At 35.1% G+C, this 14,991-nt stretch overlaps 1 pseudogene; it reads left to right on the top strand.

Annotated features, from left to right (window-relative positions):
- Positions 1 to 12,454, top strand: part of LOC120226865 — a 51,549-nt pseudogene extending 39,095 nt beyond the window's left edge.
- Positions 12,455 to 14,991: the final 2,537 nt, after the last annotated feature.

Here is a 14,991-nt window from a genome sequence, read left to right as displayed (position 1 = left end):
AACATCATATACAAAATTCCTGAGTATTAAAGAGATCTATGTAAGAAAACAAAAAATTAGTAGAAAATATGAATACTCTTCATGGCTGAAGGGTACAGAGTATTTATATATCTGAAAACAGAAAACGCTTTAAGATGTATGATAATTTGATTATATTAAAATTGCAAAAGCATTAATAAGAGTAAAAGTCAAGTTCTAGGCTGGAAGAATATGTTTGAAACACATACAACTGGCAGAGAATTAGCAACTAGACTTCAAGATACCCACCTATAAATAAAAATTAAGATGGAAAATGATATAGTGTAAAAGTGGAAAAATATAATATATAAACTCACTTTGTCGAGGGGGCTGTCACTTGTAAATGTATGACAAGAACTTCAACTTCATCAGAAGTTAAGGATATGTAAAATTGAACTACAATTAAATATCTGTCATTACCCTAAGCTAGACAGTAATTTCAATGTTTTGGAAAGGATATAGAGAAATAGGACATCCAATATTTTGCTGCTGGTGGAAGTGTAAGTTTTTACAGCCATTTTGGCCAGCAATCTGGAAATCCCTATTAAGGTATGTGCATACTGTATAACCTCCATACCCTATGGCTCAACGTATAAAACATAACTCTTTCACAAATGTGTAAGAAAAAAATTGAAATAATATTTGTATCAGATCTTTTTTTGTGAGAACAAAACAGCATTAACAATAATAAAAATCCCAAAACAACGTAAATAACCAAACCAGTGCATTTGGTATAGTCATCCAGTGGAAAGCTACCTCACTAAAAAATAGTGAAAATGGTGAACTTGATTTGCATTTATTAAATTGAATAAATCTAAAATATGTGAAGTTGAAATAAAGGAATTTTTAGGGGGGCATATAGTACAGGGTACTATTTACACGGAAAATTATGCACAACATTTAGAGACAGGTACACAGTAGCAAATTTGTAACATATGTGGAAATAATAAAAATTCAATTAAGAATTACAGTTAGCTGTGGCAGGAAGAGGCAATAAGGAGGTAAAAGTGAGCTAATACTTTAACTGTGTTTGTAGAGGTTTATATCTTAGTCTGGGTGGTGGCTACCCATTGCTTATATTGTTATAAGATAATATATATCATAATATCTATAATATATAATATATGATAACACATATCATATATAATATTATTTATAATTCCACTTTTGCATGCTTGAAATATTTCAAAATAAATAATATATAACACTTAAAGAAGGTAGCAGGCAATGAAGGAGAGTATTGCCAAAGAGTAAACCATAGATTAAGGTAATGTGAAGGTAATTTGAAATGGGGTAGCTGACAACTGATTTGAAATGCATACTAAGGTGATAACTGGGCAATCCTATAGCACTTAAGTGGTGTGTTTGTGCCATAGTTCAAATCATTTTCATTCTGCTTCCTATGCTGTATCCTTTATAAAATACCTATATTTACGTGCCCTTTCAGTACCTTGCCCATTCCATTTTGCTTTTTCTAACCAAGCAAAGCCCAAGGAATTTTGAAGATTCCAGAGATAATTTGGTCTGACATTGCTCCCCAAGGGGTCACACAGTAGTTATGATAAAATTGCTTTGCCTCTCAAATGATCATTTCAATCTTCTTTACACATCCAGCATTTGTGCACATGAGAATATCTACCATGTGCCATGTCACTTTATCTCCAGGTAAAGTTTCTGCCTTGTAACCACTGCTAACCATTTCAGATTGGAGAAGAAAAGCACTTGGTTCTTCAGCTCTGAACTACCCCAAGGTTGACTCTGCCAACTTTGCCTCTCTTAATTATGTAAAGGAATCTCTTAACAGTGTTGTGATTTCTCTTACCTTAGAGAATGACTAGCTCTAGTTTGACTTCTCTGTTGTATAGGATTTTGCTAAACAAAATGCAAAACAGCCCATATGCACCAATACTCTGAAACTTTTCTTACATTCATCTTATTACTACAGTCTATGACTCAGTCTACTATTCCAAACAAGAAAGGCGCCTCCTCCAGGGACGGTGTCCATAGGCATTCAAAATGGTCCCGTGTCTGTCCTACACTACAACCTCTTACAATACTAGGGTGTCCTGAAACCCTGGAAATAGAATCATTTACCTTTATACCAAGAAGGTTAGGAAGGCACCAAAATCTGCATGTGTGCGTGCCCAGGCCAACTTCAAGGAATTTATGTTGTGAAGCCTACAGTTCTTATGAGATTGCCTAAAACGAACCACACATCAGGAGGGACTATAGTGGTTACATGTGTGCTAAATGTGTTGGTAACAGGGTCAAGCATGCTTTCCTTATCGATGAACAGAAAATCATGGTAAAAGTGTTGGAGGCATAAGCACAGAGTCAGAAAGCTAACTTAAAAGAATGAACTTTTTCTGAGTAATAAAAAAAAACAAATGACAAAAAACAAAACAAAACAAAAAAACCCGAAGGTGAAAGTTTGACCAGGTTTCCAGGTTGAAATTTCCACTTCGGATCTGTTAGTCCTCATTAGTTACCTCCTAGACTTTCTATTAATTAATTCTGCCTTTATGCAACATTATAGTTTTAGGTACCAAATTTTGTGTCACTTAGGGAATGAAAAAGACAAATAATATCAGTTTCATTTTTTTTTTCTGTCATACAGCACTACCTGAAAAATTGGCAGTTCTTGGGGCGCCTGGGTGGCTTAGTCGGTTAAGCGTCCGACTTTCGCTTAGGTCATGATCTCGCGGTTCGTGGGTTCGAGCCCCGCGCCGGGCTCTGTGCTGACTGCCAGCTCAGAGCCTGGAGCCTGTTTCAGTCTGTGACTCCCTCTCGCGCTGACCCTCCCCTGCTCACGCTGTCTCTCTCTCTCTACTAGAAATAAATAAAAACATAAAAAAAAAAATTAAAAAAAAAAAAAGAAAAATTGGCAGTTCAGAGCTCGTTTTGGGGAGAGGCAGGTCACAGTTGGCACGGCACCCCCATAGTCCTTCAGGAACCCAGGCATCTTCTGTCTTTTCCCTCTGCCGTGATTAGCATGAGGTTCTAACTTCAGAGTCACAAAAAGTCATCTATAATTCTGTCTGTAATACCCACATTCCAGGCAATAGAAAGGATGTCAGTAAACAAGCTGTTTGCCCTTCATTTAAGGAGTTTCCCAGGAGTTTCAGTAGGAGCCTTTTCTTACTTCTATATGACTACTTCAGCTGAAAGGGAAGAAGAGACCTGTAATAATTTAGCTGGGCTGTTTAGAATAAAGTAGAATTTTGCTCTTCTGATATTTATTAAAGATTTAACTCCTTATCAGGGTTGTTTCCCTTTTATTAATTACCTCCACAGATATTTACTGTGTTTGATGAACAGCTTAAGGGTCATCCCGGTGGTGGAAGAGGAACAGTTGCTAATCCTTTTGCTAACCTTCAGTCTTTCACTCACCTCTCTCTACATCGCCCATACACCTGGTCACAGAGCATCCTGTAGATGTTTGCTATAGAAGTATTGTATGCTCTGGTTGCTGTCAAAGTTCTGGAGTTTGCCTTCAGGGGACTTAGCACAACCTTGGTTCTTTCTGAAGCTTGACTGTTTCCTCATTCAGTCTCTGGTAAATCCGTTCAACCAGCCACCCTCTGCAGGAGCACATGGCAAGTCCTCAGGCTCACACTGGGAGTATGAAGGAATAGGTGTATCCTTTCAAAGTGATGTGAAAGCTGAGAAATGCAAACACTGACCTCTTCTTATCTGAAAATGTGTAGCTGTATTTTTGAATGTCCTGCACTTAAGCTGTTGTTTTGGACTTAGGAACAGTCTCCTGTCAAAGGCCAAAATGCATAGCCAGTATACAACATCCATTGGTTATGAATTCCTTCTTGCATCTTATAGGAGCTTTTTGCACTGAATACTCACTTTCCTTTATTTCAGCCTTAAGGACAACAGCAAAATAATTTGTTATATTTGTCTCTTCCCTCTCTCCTCTACTTTTCCTGTCTAACTTCTGGAAATAAAGGTGTTACCTACTTTTCCTTCTTGTTAATTAGAAACTTGTCAACAACATATTTGAATTATTTTTCACTGTACTTGCAATTGCCTTCTCTTCTCCTATGTAATGTCACATAGCTTAAACTTAGCAAGAGAAAGATAGCAAATATTTTTTACTTTATGAAGAAAAATGCATCCGTTCAATTAATATTTTGTAATATCTCATATTAGTGGCCCTCCTTCGTTGCAGACTCTCCTGTATACATAGACATTCGTTCACCCCCAAAGTCACCATTCTGTCAAATATGGTAAGAAGAAATGATATAAGTCCAGTATGCCCAGCTCTTCATTATATCTTATAAATTTTGCTGACTCAGGAGTCCACACAATGCCAGTGTATTTTTGTCAGCCTGATTTTGTTGCTTGCAGAAGGTAGGAGTAAACATTGTTTTCAATGTCTACTGCTTCTTCAAGGGACTATAAATTAGTGAACTTTTGGACAATGGGTGGAAGGAAGCAATAGAAATGTGATTACTTTGTGAACGGCAAGTGGTTCTTTCATATAGCATCTGAAAAGAAATAGCTCTTGCTATCCCAAACAATATGAACCTTTCAGTCTATTTCCTGTCCACTAATGACAATTTCTTATTCTAAGAGAAAATATAATCTCCTGGCTTTCAATTCAGTTGTTCCTTATATTGACCAACAACGAATGACAATTTTTCTAAATTGCTTCTCTAGCGATTTCTTGTTTTGGGCTCAGTCATCAAAGGATTATGTCAGGGGTGGAAGGTGTATTAAACTAATGCACATCACTCTTTTATTAGCTTTTCAGCTTAATATCTTATCTTAACATAATAGTTAATACTTAGAAATCATTTGTAATGAGAAGATACTGTTCTTTGCATCTTATCTGTATTTATCCCATGTAATACATACAACAACCTTGGTAATATCTTTATCTTATAGAGTGTAAGACTGAGGAACAGAGAGGTTAAGCAACTTGTTTAAGGTCTCACAGTTAGAAAGTGGTAACTAACCCTCTAATCAAGATTCAATCCAGGCAGTTTGGCCCAGAATCTGTGCTTTAAACAAAATATTACACTGGCATTCTCAGGTTGATACCTGAATCTGATAAATTATATTGCCTACTCAAATAAAGTTTCTGAACCTGAATATTAATGTATAAGACCTGGAAGGATGCATTTGCAAATAAGTTCTGCTCTACAATGGGAAGACTAATTTTGGAAGGTTTACTTCAAACAACAAACCTCTGTATTTCCATGCACTACTGGATTTTTCTTTAAAAATACATATAGGGATAGATTCAGAACACTTAGAAATGTATTTATCAGTCTTGAAAACATCACAGTGATGTTTGGCCTGTGAGCAGATTCTAGGAAGTGCTCTGACCTCTTCTTATCTAAAATCAATATTCCACCAGATGACATCACCACACTCTACTCTAACCCTTGCCAGGGGTGACAGTATTGGGTAAAGATGCAGAACTTGGAAATCTCATGTATTGCTGGAGGAAATGTAAATTGGTACAACCAATCAGTCAAAGTAGCTGTATGTAAAAATCTAGAATTCATTTTATTATCTCAGGTGTAAAAACAACAAAATTTGTTGGTTTTGTTGGCCAAAATACAAAAATTTATGATGTTTTTATTTTAGAATACCCTTATGTCTAGAGTATCCAAATGTTTACAATGTAACAGAAAGGAAAAATAAATGTGGTTTGATCATTCAAGGGAATTCTATATAGCAAAGACAGTTATGACAGTATGGATGAATCTTACAAAAATATAGAATGAGATAAACTAGATATTTTATGTTTATATATATATTCTATTATATATATTTATTTATATATATTCTATTATTCCACTTAATGAAAGAAATGAGTATCATTTGTGGTGTTAGAAATCAAGATTGTGTGACTCTTAAGGGGAAAGGAGTTTGATAATGACTAGAATGGACATGAGTAATGTTTCTTGGGGTACTAATAATGTTCTATTTCATAATCTTGCTTATATGCTGGGTTCACACACACACACACACACACACACACACACACACACACTTACTGATTTAGGAGGTATTTTGTCTCTCAAACTAGTATTTTGATAAGCAGGAGTTTTCAATTTACCAAATTTCCCAAACTTTTATTTATGGTAAGCATCTTTGTCCTCTGTTTAGAGAAGTTTTGCTTATTCCATGGACAGGAATATATTCTCATATACTTTCCTCTAAAAGCTTTAAAAATACCTTCCACATTACAATCTGTAATACTTCTGAGCATATGCATGCATATGTGCATAGATATGATAGAGGTAAAATACATTTTTAATGTGTCACTTATGTCATAAGTCAGGGGTGGATCTGCTTCTGTACATATTTTGTTTTACTTTGTGTCAATATCACACTCTTTTTAAAACAAGGCTAAATAGGTGTGACTATTTGCTGTTATAATTCCTTCAGCTATACTCCTCTCCAAGTTTAACTTGTCTTTTCTTGGCTCTTTAAACAATTTAAAAATCTTCATTTTTAATATTCATTTTTAGAGCTTGAATAAATATTGATTGCTATTGAATTGACTCTACATTTTGGAAAATCAAAATGTATAAAATATTGGAACTTCCAGTTTATGTATTTAGTTCTTCTCTAATTTGTCTTAGTAATGTTTTATACTTAACAGTGTCGAGATCTTATACACTTTTTGATTTATTCCTAAGAATTTGTCATATGTAATGATATTTTGAATGAACATTTTGAATAATATTTAAACTCTGATTTTCATGATGTTTGTTCATGATGTACAGAAATTCTATTGACTTTGTATACTAAATTTGTATCCAATATGTATGTCTTTTACATATATTTCTTACATGAATACAGTGATAAGGATCTCTCTTACAAAATTGCTAAATGTGGGCATTTTTGTTTCATTTTCAAACTCAAAGAAAATATTTACTATTTCATCATTGCATGTGATGTTTGCCATTTATTGGTATAAAGTATTTAACAGATTAAAAATTATCTTCTATGTTTGGCTCACTTAATAAATTTTTTAAATCGGGCATAGAGTTGAATTTTGTCAGAAGTCTGATTTGCAACTATGATGAAAATCGTATGGATTTTCTGCTTTTCTCAATTAATATGGTAAGCATATTGGCTGAGTTTTGAGCGATGAGCTAGCTTTGCATTTCTGAAACAACCCTATTTTATTATTTATTTTCTTTATATGTATATCTTGATTTTACTTACTTATACCCTCAAATGGTTCATTTGGTTGTTTGGTGTGTGCACACTTGCACAGGCACTATATCTGTTTGACATCCATCAGATCTGTAGTGATGTCCCTCTTTCATTTCTCTTTTTCTTAGTTAACCTGGCTTTCCAATGAATCAAATTTAGGTTTTATTAATATTTTCTAATTGATTTCTTATATTTAATTACAGTGATTTCTGCTTTAATTCTAATTATTTCTTTTCTTCTGCCTACTTTGATTTTAATTTGCTCTTGTTTTCCAGCTTCCTAGTTTGGAAGCTGACAGTATTGACATCTTTCTTCTTTTCTAATATGTGGATTCAGTCCTAGAAATTTCCCTGTAAGCACTGCTGTTGGTGCATTCCACAAATTTTATTTAGTTGATTTCATTTTCATTTAGATAAAAATATTTAAAACATTTTCTCAAATTTATTTTTTAACTTTTTTCCCCAGATATATGTTGTTTTGATTTCCAAGTACTTGGGGGTTTTCCAGCTATTTCTCTAATTGAGTTCTAGATTAATTCCATTGTAACCTATGAATAATACGCATCATTTCTATTCTTTTGAGTTTGTTAAGATGTATTTTACATCTTATGACTTTGTCTTATGATATTTGGTCAGAAGGTAGGCTGGTATGTAATTTTCTTCTTTTATATCCCTTTTTAGGATTTAATATTCAGGTTATTTGGGATTATAAAATTTGCTAAGAAAGTTATTTTTTCTATTCTGTGGAATATTAGTGTTATTTTTTTGTCTCTGTAAATGATTTGCAAAAATTAGCTGATGAACTATCTGGGCCTGTTTTCTTTGAGACAGTGATTTATAGTAAGATATTCAATATCATTAATATTCAGATTTTTCTATATTTTCTACTGCCAACTTCTTTTAGTTGTGGGATTCTTTAAGTTTATTTATTTATTTTGAGAGAGAGGGATGCCACACTTGTGAGTGGGGCAGGGGTAGAGAGAAAGGAGACAGAGAATCCTAAACAAGCTCTGTGTTGTCAGTGTTGAGCCCAACACAGGGCTTGATCGCACTAACTGTGAGATCATGACCTGAGCCAAAATCAAGAGTAGGACACTTAACTGACTGAGCCATCCTGGCGCCTCAAGTTGCAGAATTTTTGAAGGCATTCTTTTATTTTAATGAAATTTATTTATATTAAGTCTTTATTTTCTTTTGGTAGCTATAAAATATATATTGGTGTTTCCATTTTTATTTCTGATGAGTAATTATTCTTTCTTTCTCCTTCTCTCACTCACTGTCTATCTAGCCTTTTTAAAGCTTCATTGTGTTTTGTTAATCTTTTAAAGGATCACCTTTTAATTTGTAGGCATGCTTTATTGTACATTTGTTTTCTCTTCATTTGTATATGCTCTTTTTTTGTGTTCCTTCCTTGTAGTTATGCTTACTTATTTTTCTTTTAGAGAATATTTCATGTGTCCCTTATACCTTAATCACTTTTCCTTGCTTCTATTTCTGCGCTTCAATTTTGATATTTTTACTGACCTGTTGTTCATTTCACTTTTTGTTGTTACTGCTGAATCTAACATGTCAATAATCTATTGATTAATTTCAATACTTTTTTTTTGTTTTCTATAAACTATGTGTTCTTATTTTTTTTTTTTACAAATAGTTTATTGTCAAATTAGTTTCCACATAACACTCAGTGCTCATCCCCACAAGTGTCCTCCTCCATGCCCATCCCCTCCCCCCCCCACATCCATCAGTCCTCAGTTTTTGTCAGCATTCAAGAGTCTCTCATGGTTTGCCTCTCTCCCTTTCCCCCACCATTTCCCCCCTTCTTCTCCCCCTTGTTCCTCCATCGTTCCTCCAAATCCTCCTACACGTCCAAACATATGATATTTGTCCTTCTCTGCCTGACTTATTTCGCTCAGCATAACACCCTCAAGGTCCATCCATGTTGCTACACATGGCCAGATTTCATTCTTTCTCATTGCCATGTAGTATTCCATGGTATAGATAAACCACATCTTCTTGATCCATTCATCTGTTGATGGACACTTAGGCTCTTTCCATGTTTTAGCTATTGTGGAGAGTGCTGCTATGGACATTGGGGTACATGTGCTCCTATGCCTCAGCATTTCTGTATCCCTTGGGTAAATTCCTAGCAGTGCTATTGCTGGGTCCTAGGGGAGTTCTATTGTTAGTTTCCTGAGGAACCTCCACACTGTTTTCCAGAGGGGCTGTACCAGTTTACATTCCCACCAACAGTGTAGGAGGGTGCCCGTTTCTCCACATCCTCACCAGCATCTAGAATTCTCTGATTGGCTCATTTTAGCCACTCTGACTGGCGTGAGGTGGTATCTCAGTGTGGTTTTGATTTGTATTTCCCTGATGAGGAGGGATGCTGAGCATCGTTTCATGTGTCTGTTGGCCATCTGGATGTCCTCTTTGGAGAAGTGTCTGTTCATGTCTTCTGCCCATTTCTTCACTGGGTTGTTTGTTTTTCGGGTGTGTAGTTTGGTGAGTTCCTTCTAGATTTTGGATATTAACCCTTTATCTGATATGTCATTTGCAACTATTAATTTCAATACTTTTATTTTCATTTCTATGATGTTAATTTGATCTTTTCTATACATTCCAATCTCCTACTATATTTTTATTTTTGTCTATTTTGTCCATTTGTTCCTCTGTTATTTTAATCTTATAAATCATATTATTTTAAAGTCCTTGCTCAAAAATTTTTAACTCCTAGATCACCTCAGGATCTACATCTTCGACATAGTTTTATCTTGAACATTATCTTAAATATTAGCCATATTTTGTTGCCTTATAATATGCCTAATGCTTTTTACTACACATTAGAGGGCAGAGTTGAGAGGAAGTAACATGTTAAAGTTATCAAGGCATGACTACATCACATGTGAGGGACAAAGTTTCTGTACAATAAAAATCAGAAAACACTTATGGAAGACTGGAAATCATACACAGATTTAGAAGTTTGTTTTGGGGGGTGCTGGGCACCAGATTTTCAGGAAAATCCTTCTGATGGTACTGTGAAGGATACACTACATAATTAAATAAAAAAAAAATAGTGGAAGAAAACCTGTCATAAAAAATTCATGGTGCCACTACTGTAGAGTGGTCCGAAGCCCTAAATAGTGGCAGAAAAAGCTCCAAGACTACCTAGCAGCCAAGTGAAAACTGAACTTCCGAAACAGTAAGCCTTACCTAAAACCCAGGAATAACTGTCAGATTCCTCTGCCTTCTAAATCTACTACTATGCCTCAAAAGGATGTTATCAATCATGTTTCTTTGCCTATCAAAGCTACAAGACCCATCAGCAATAAACTCTAGCCCAAACCATAGGATCCCAGAAGCCACAGCTGCAGCCACCAAAACTTCTAGGCAAACTATGGTGTCACTTAATAGATAAGAACTGAAAACTGCAAAGAAGCAGATAGCAGATAAACGAAATGCTAAATGCACAGACCCTGTAGACAATAATCATGCTGAAAATGAATCATTGGATTGCTTTCTAAAAGTGATGAACAAGGAGAATTTGCCCCAAACCTTACCAGACTCTGAAAGGAAGCCAAATTCTGAATTGTAGACAATAGGTAAGTCAAAGATTAATTCTTATAATCAAACCAAGAGCAGTTTGACTCCTAAAGAGGCCTTGGGCAAAAGTTCAGGGAATAGTGCTGTTCTGAAAAACAGAGTTAATAACCAATTTGTTGGAGAAACACAAATTAGGATTCTACCAGTAAAGTCATAGTATCTCTCTCGAGGAATGAATCTTTCAAGACCAGGAGAAAAACTGCCAAGGACAGGTCCCTCTCACTATGTTCAGAACTTTAGTAGGACTCATATTAGGGCTTAGTAGGACTTAGTATGCTTAGTATGCTTAGTAGGACTCAAGCATCTAGGAAACCAGTCATCAAGGACATTAAAGATATAAGGGTTAATAGGGATAAATATGAAAGACCAAATAAAAGTAAGTTACAGTCACACACCATTACTGAACAGAAAGTAAAACAAACCAAGCCTTGTACATACCCCAGTGTATTTCCAGGATGCTATAACAACAGACATCTAAACATTAAGCAAGATCAGAAATCCGCCCCGCCTTGTTTTAGACCTCAGACATCATGTGCGCTACAAAAGTCAAAACCCATAAGCCAAAGGCCCAACTTCACACTTTGTAGTTTGAATTCAGTCATTCCAAGCACCCCTAACATAACAGCAAATGGAACCAATGGGAATAAATGCAGCAGCAGCTATAAAGAAAAAGCACAGACTTTGGACTCCAAGTTGAAAAAGGCTCTTCCGCAGAACCATTTTCTCGATATGATAGCTCCCCAAACTCAGGCTGGCGGCAAAACTGTAAATGAAAGAAGAGTCCCAAATGGGACCGAAACTAATCCAAATATTAAGATCACAGCAGAGGATCAAAGGAAACATCTGGAAGAATGTCAGAAATTCAAGGGGAATATCTATAAATAGCCTTCTATGGAACTTAAAACAAAAATACAAATAACACAGGAAATGAATATTTCATTTTGAAAAGTATGGAAAGAGAAGTGAAGAGAAGAAAGCACAACCTGAACTATCCTATAAAATTAACACTCTAACAGAATGTATGCAGTTCACTGAAGGGAGTATACTTTCTAATAACATACTTAACATATTGTCCAGTATTCCTGAGGCCAAAAAATTTACTAAATTATGGATCTTCAAACCCAAATTGTTGGCAAATAACAATGCCTTTGATTTTATTGGGCCATACGAAGAGGGCATTACACAGAGCAACAACTATACAAGAGTCACAAGAATTTGTTCTTAATATTTTGCAAAGCCCAAACAGAATCATTGAAGAAGTTACCTCTGACTCTTTCGTTACTGAAATGAATATAAAATCAATAGAGTAGCTGACCAATAAGACAAGAAAAGTCTTGTCTTTCTCTAAAAGAGAGAGAACAGTTTACAGCAACTTCCCAAATAACCAAGGCAGAACAAGATAATCATCCTGGTATCAAATAACAGATTGCCTTGATCCCTAGAATAAGTGCAATGCCAGAAGTACAAGACATGAAGCTCATCACTCCCTCACTCCTGGCAAGGACGGAGTAAGCTGTGTCCTGCTGTATGGAAATGCTGCAGGAACACGATTTAGTAGTGGCTTCTCTTAATGGCCTATTAGAAGTGGAAGAAAAGTGTTTTATTTCCATAAGAATGAGGCTTTGCCTATAACATTAGGATTTTAAATTCTTGTGTTATAAATTCCTTTTTTTTTTTTTTGAGTGAGAGAGAGAGAAAGAGAGAGAGAGAGAGAGAGAGCATGAGTGGGTGAGGGGCAAAGGAAGAGAAAGGCAAAGAGTATCTTAAGCAGTCTCCACACACAGCATGAAGCCCAACTCAGGGCTTGATTTTACAACCATGCGATTATGACCTGAACTGAAATTAAGAGTCAGGAGCTTACCCAGACCGAACCACTGAGGTGCCCTTTTATTTTGTTTTATTTTGTAAATACAATGTATAGAAAAACTCAGCCAACATATTTTAAATTTAAAAATTTTAGCTTCCTTAATATTTAAGTATCATCTAAAACAAAAAATATTAACTTTTGTTCTTTCCTTACAAAGAAATGTAACAAACATTATTCTATGCTTTTAAGCACAATTCTGTGGCAGCCCAGAGCAGGAAACAATTAACTCCCTAATGCAGGGCATGCATGACACATAAAAGGTGGTCCTCCAATAACAAATCAGAATTTGCAGGGGTAATGAAGAGGAAAATGTCCATATAGCTTAAAAACAAAAACTAGATGAACAACTCTTTTAAAATAAAAAAATTACCTATAGTAGGAAAAGACATAAATTAAAATATACTTCAAATAAATTAAAACATACTTCACAAACTAAAAAATTTACCACAAATTTTGCTTGCATTTAAGTGCTTATGGATGTGGCACATTCCATTAGTGAGCGCATTTTCTTCTTATTATTATTATTAATTAATTATTATTTATTATTTATCTTGACAGAGAGAGAGGAACAGCAGGGGAGGGGCAGAGAGAGAAGGGGAGAGAGAATCCTAAGCAGTTTCTGCATTGTCAGTGCAGAGCCTGATGAAGAGCTCGATCTCAGTACCTGGGGGAGATCATGACATGTGCCAAAATCAAGAGTCAGATGCTTAACTGACTGAGGCATCCAGGTGCCCCGGTGAGCACATTTTCTAGTAATAACATAAACTTTTCTGATTCTTATTTGAAAATTTAGAATTTTGAATTTGGAAACCTATATTATTTCTTTCAGTTTGATGAGCCTATGAAATACCCAAAATAAAACTGTATGTAGATCTTCCTCAACTTATATTATATCCCAATAAACTCATACATAGTGAAAATACTCAAGGACAAAAATTCATTTCTTACACCTAACCTATTGAACATCATAACTGAGCCTAATCTACCTTAAATGGACTTAGAACACTTAACTTTCACCTACAGTTAGGCAAAATAATCTAACACAAAGCTTACCTTACTAATTAAGTGTTGAGTATCTCATGTAATCTGTTAAATACCATCCTGAGAGTGAAAAGCATAGTGGATATGGAAGCTTGTTAAGTGTCCTGGTTGCTTACCATCATGATCACGTGGTTAAATGGGCGCTATGGTTCATTGCCTCTGCCCAGCATCATTAGAAAGTACCACATGCTACTCACCCACAAAAATATCAAAATTTACAATTTGAAGGATAGTTTCTACTGAATGTGTATCGTTTTTGCACCATAATAAAGCCAAAAAAATTTTAAGTTGAACCATGATAAACCATCGATCATCTGTACATATATATTTTTTGCTAACCTCCAAATCATTTTTTAAAAATGTTTTCTAATGTTTATTTACTTATTTTTATGAAATCTCTATTTTATTTTATTTTATTTTATTTTATTTTATTTTATTTTATTTTATTTTTTTACAAATAGTTTATTGTCAACTTGGTTTCCATATAACACCCAGTGCTCATCCCCACAAGTGCCCTTCTCCATGCCCATCTCTCCCCTCCCCCCCAACACCCATCAGTCTTCAGTTTGTTCTCAGTATTCAAGAGTCTTTCATGATTTGCCTCTCTCCCTCTACCCCACCATTTCCCACCTTCTTTTCCCCCTTGGTCCTCCCTTAAGTTCCTACTAATCCTCCTATACGTGCAAACATATGGTATTTGTCCTTCTCTGCCTGACTTATTTCGCTCAGCATAACACCCTCAAGTTCCATCCATGTTGCTACACGTGGCCAGATTTCATTTGTTTCTCATTGCCATGTAGTATTCCATCATATAGATAAACCACGTCTTCTTGATCCATTCATCCATTGATGGACACTTGGGCTCTTTCCATGTTTTGGCTATTGTTGAAAGTGGTGCTATGAACATTGGGGTACATGTGCTCCTATGCATCAGCACTCCTGTCTCCTTCCTCCAAATCATTTTTGTAATTTATACTAGTTGTTTGTTTCTAAAGCAGAGTCTGACTTATAGTAGATGTAATTTTGTACTATAAAACCAACAAATATTTTTCTATTTATTCAAATAATTAAATAAATATTATAAATGCTACATACTGCAATTACTGTGAAGTTCCCAAAAATATCAAACTTACAGATGACCTTTAAATTGCTCATTAAATAAATTATTTTTTGTGAGTCTCACACACAAAATTATTTGTTCTCAGTATGTCAACTTCCTTTCTGTCACTAATACATGCATGAGCTAGTTTTCTCACAAGTGTAGAGATATAAAAA

Source organism: Hyaena hyaena, unplaced genomic scaffold (genome assembly GCF_003009895.1).
Source record: "Hyaena hyaena isolate Hyena2069 unplaced genomic scaffold, ASM300989v1 scaffold_1866, whole genome shotgun sequence".
Classification (NCBI taxonomy): Eukaryota; Metazoa; Chordata; class Mammalia; order Carnivora; family Hyaenidae; genus Hyaena; species Hyaena hyaena.
This window is presented reverse-complemented; position numbering and strand designations above follow the sequence as displayed.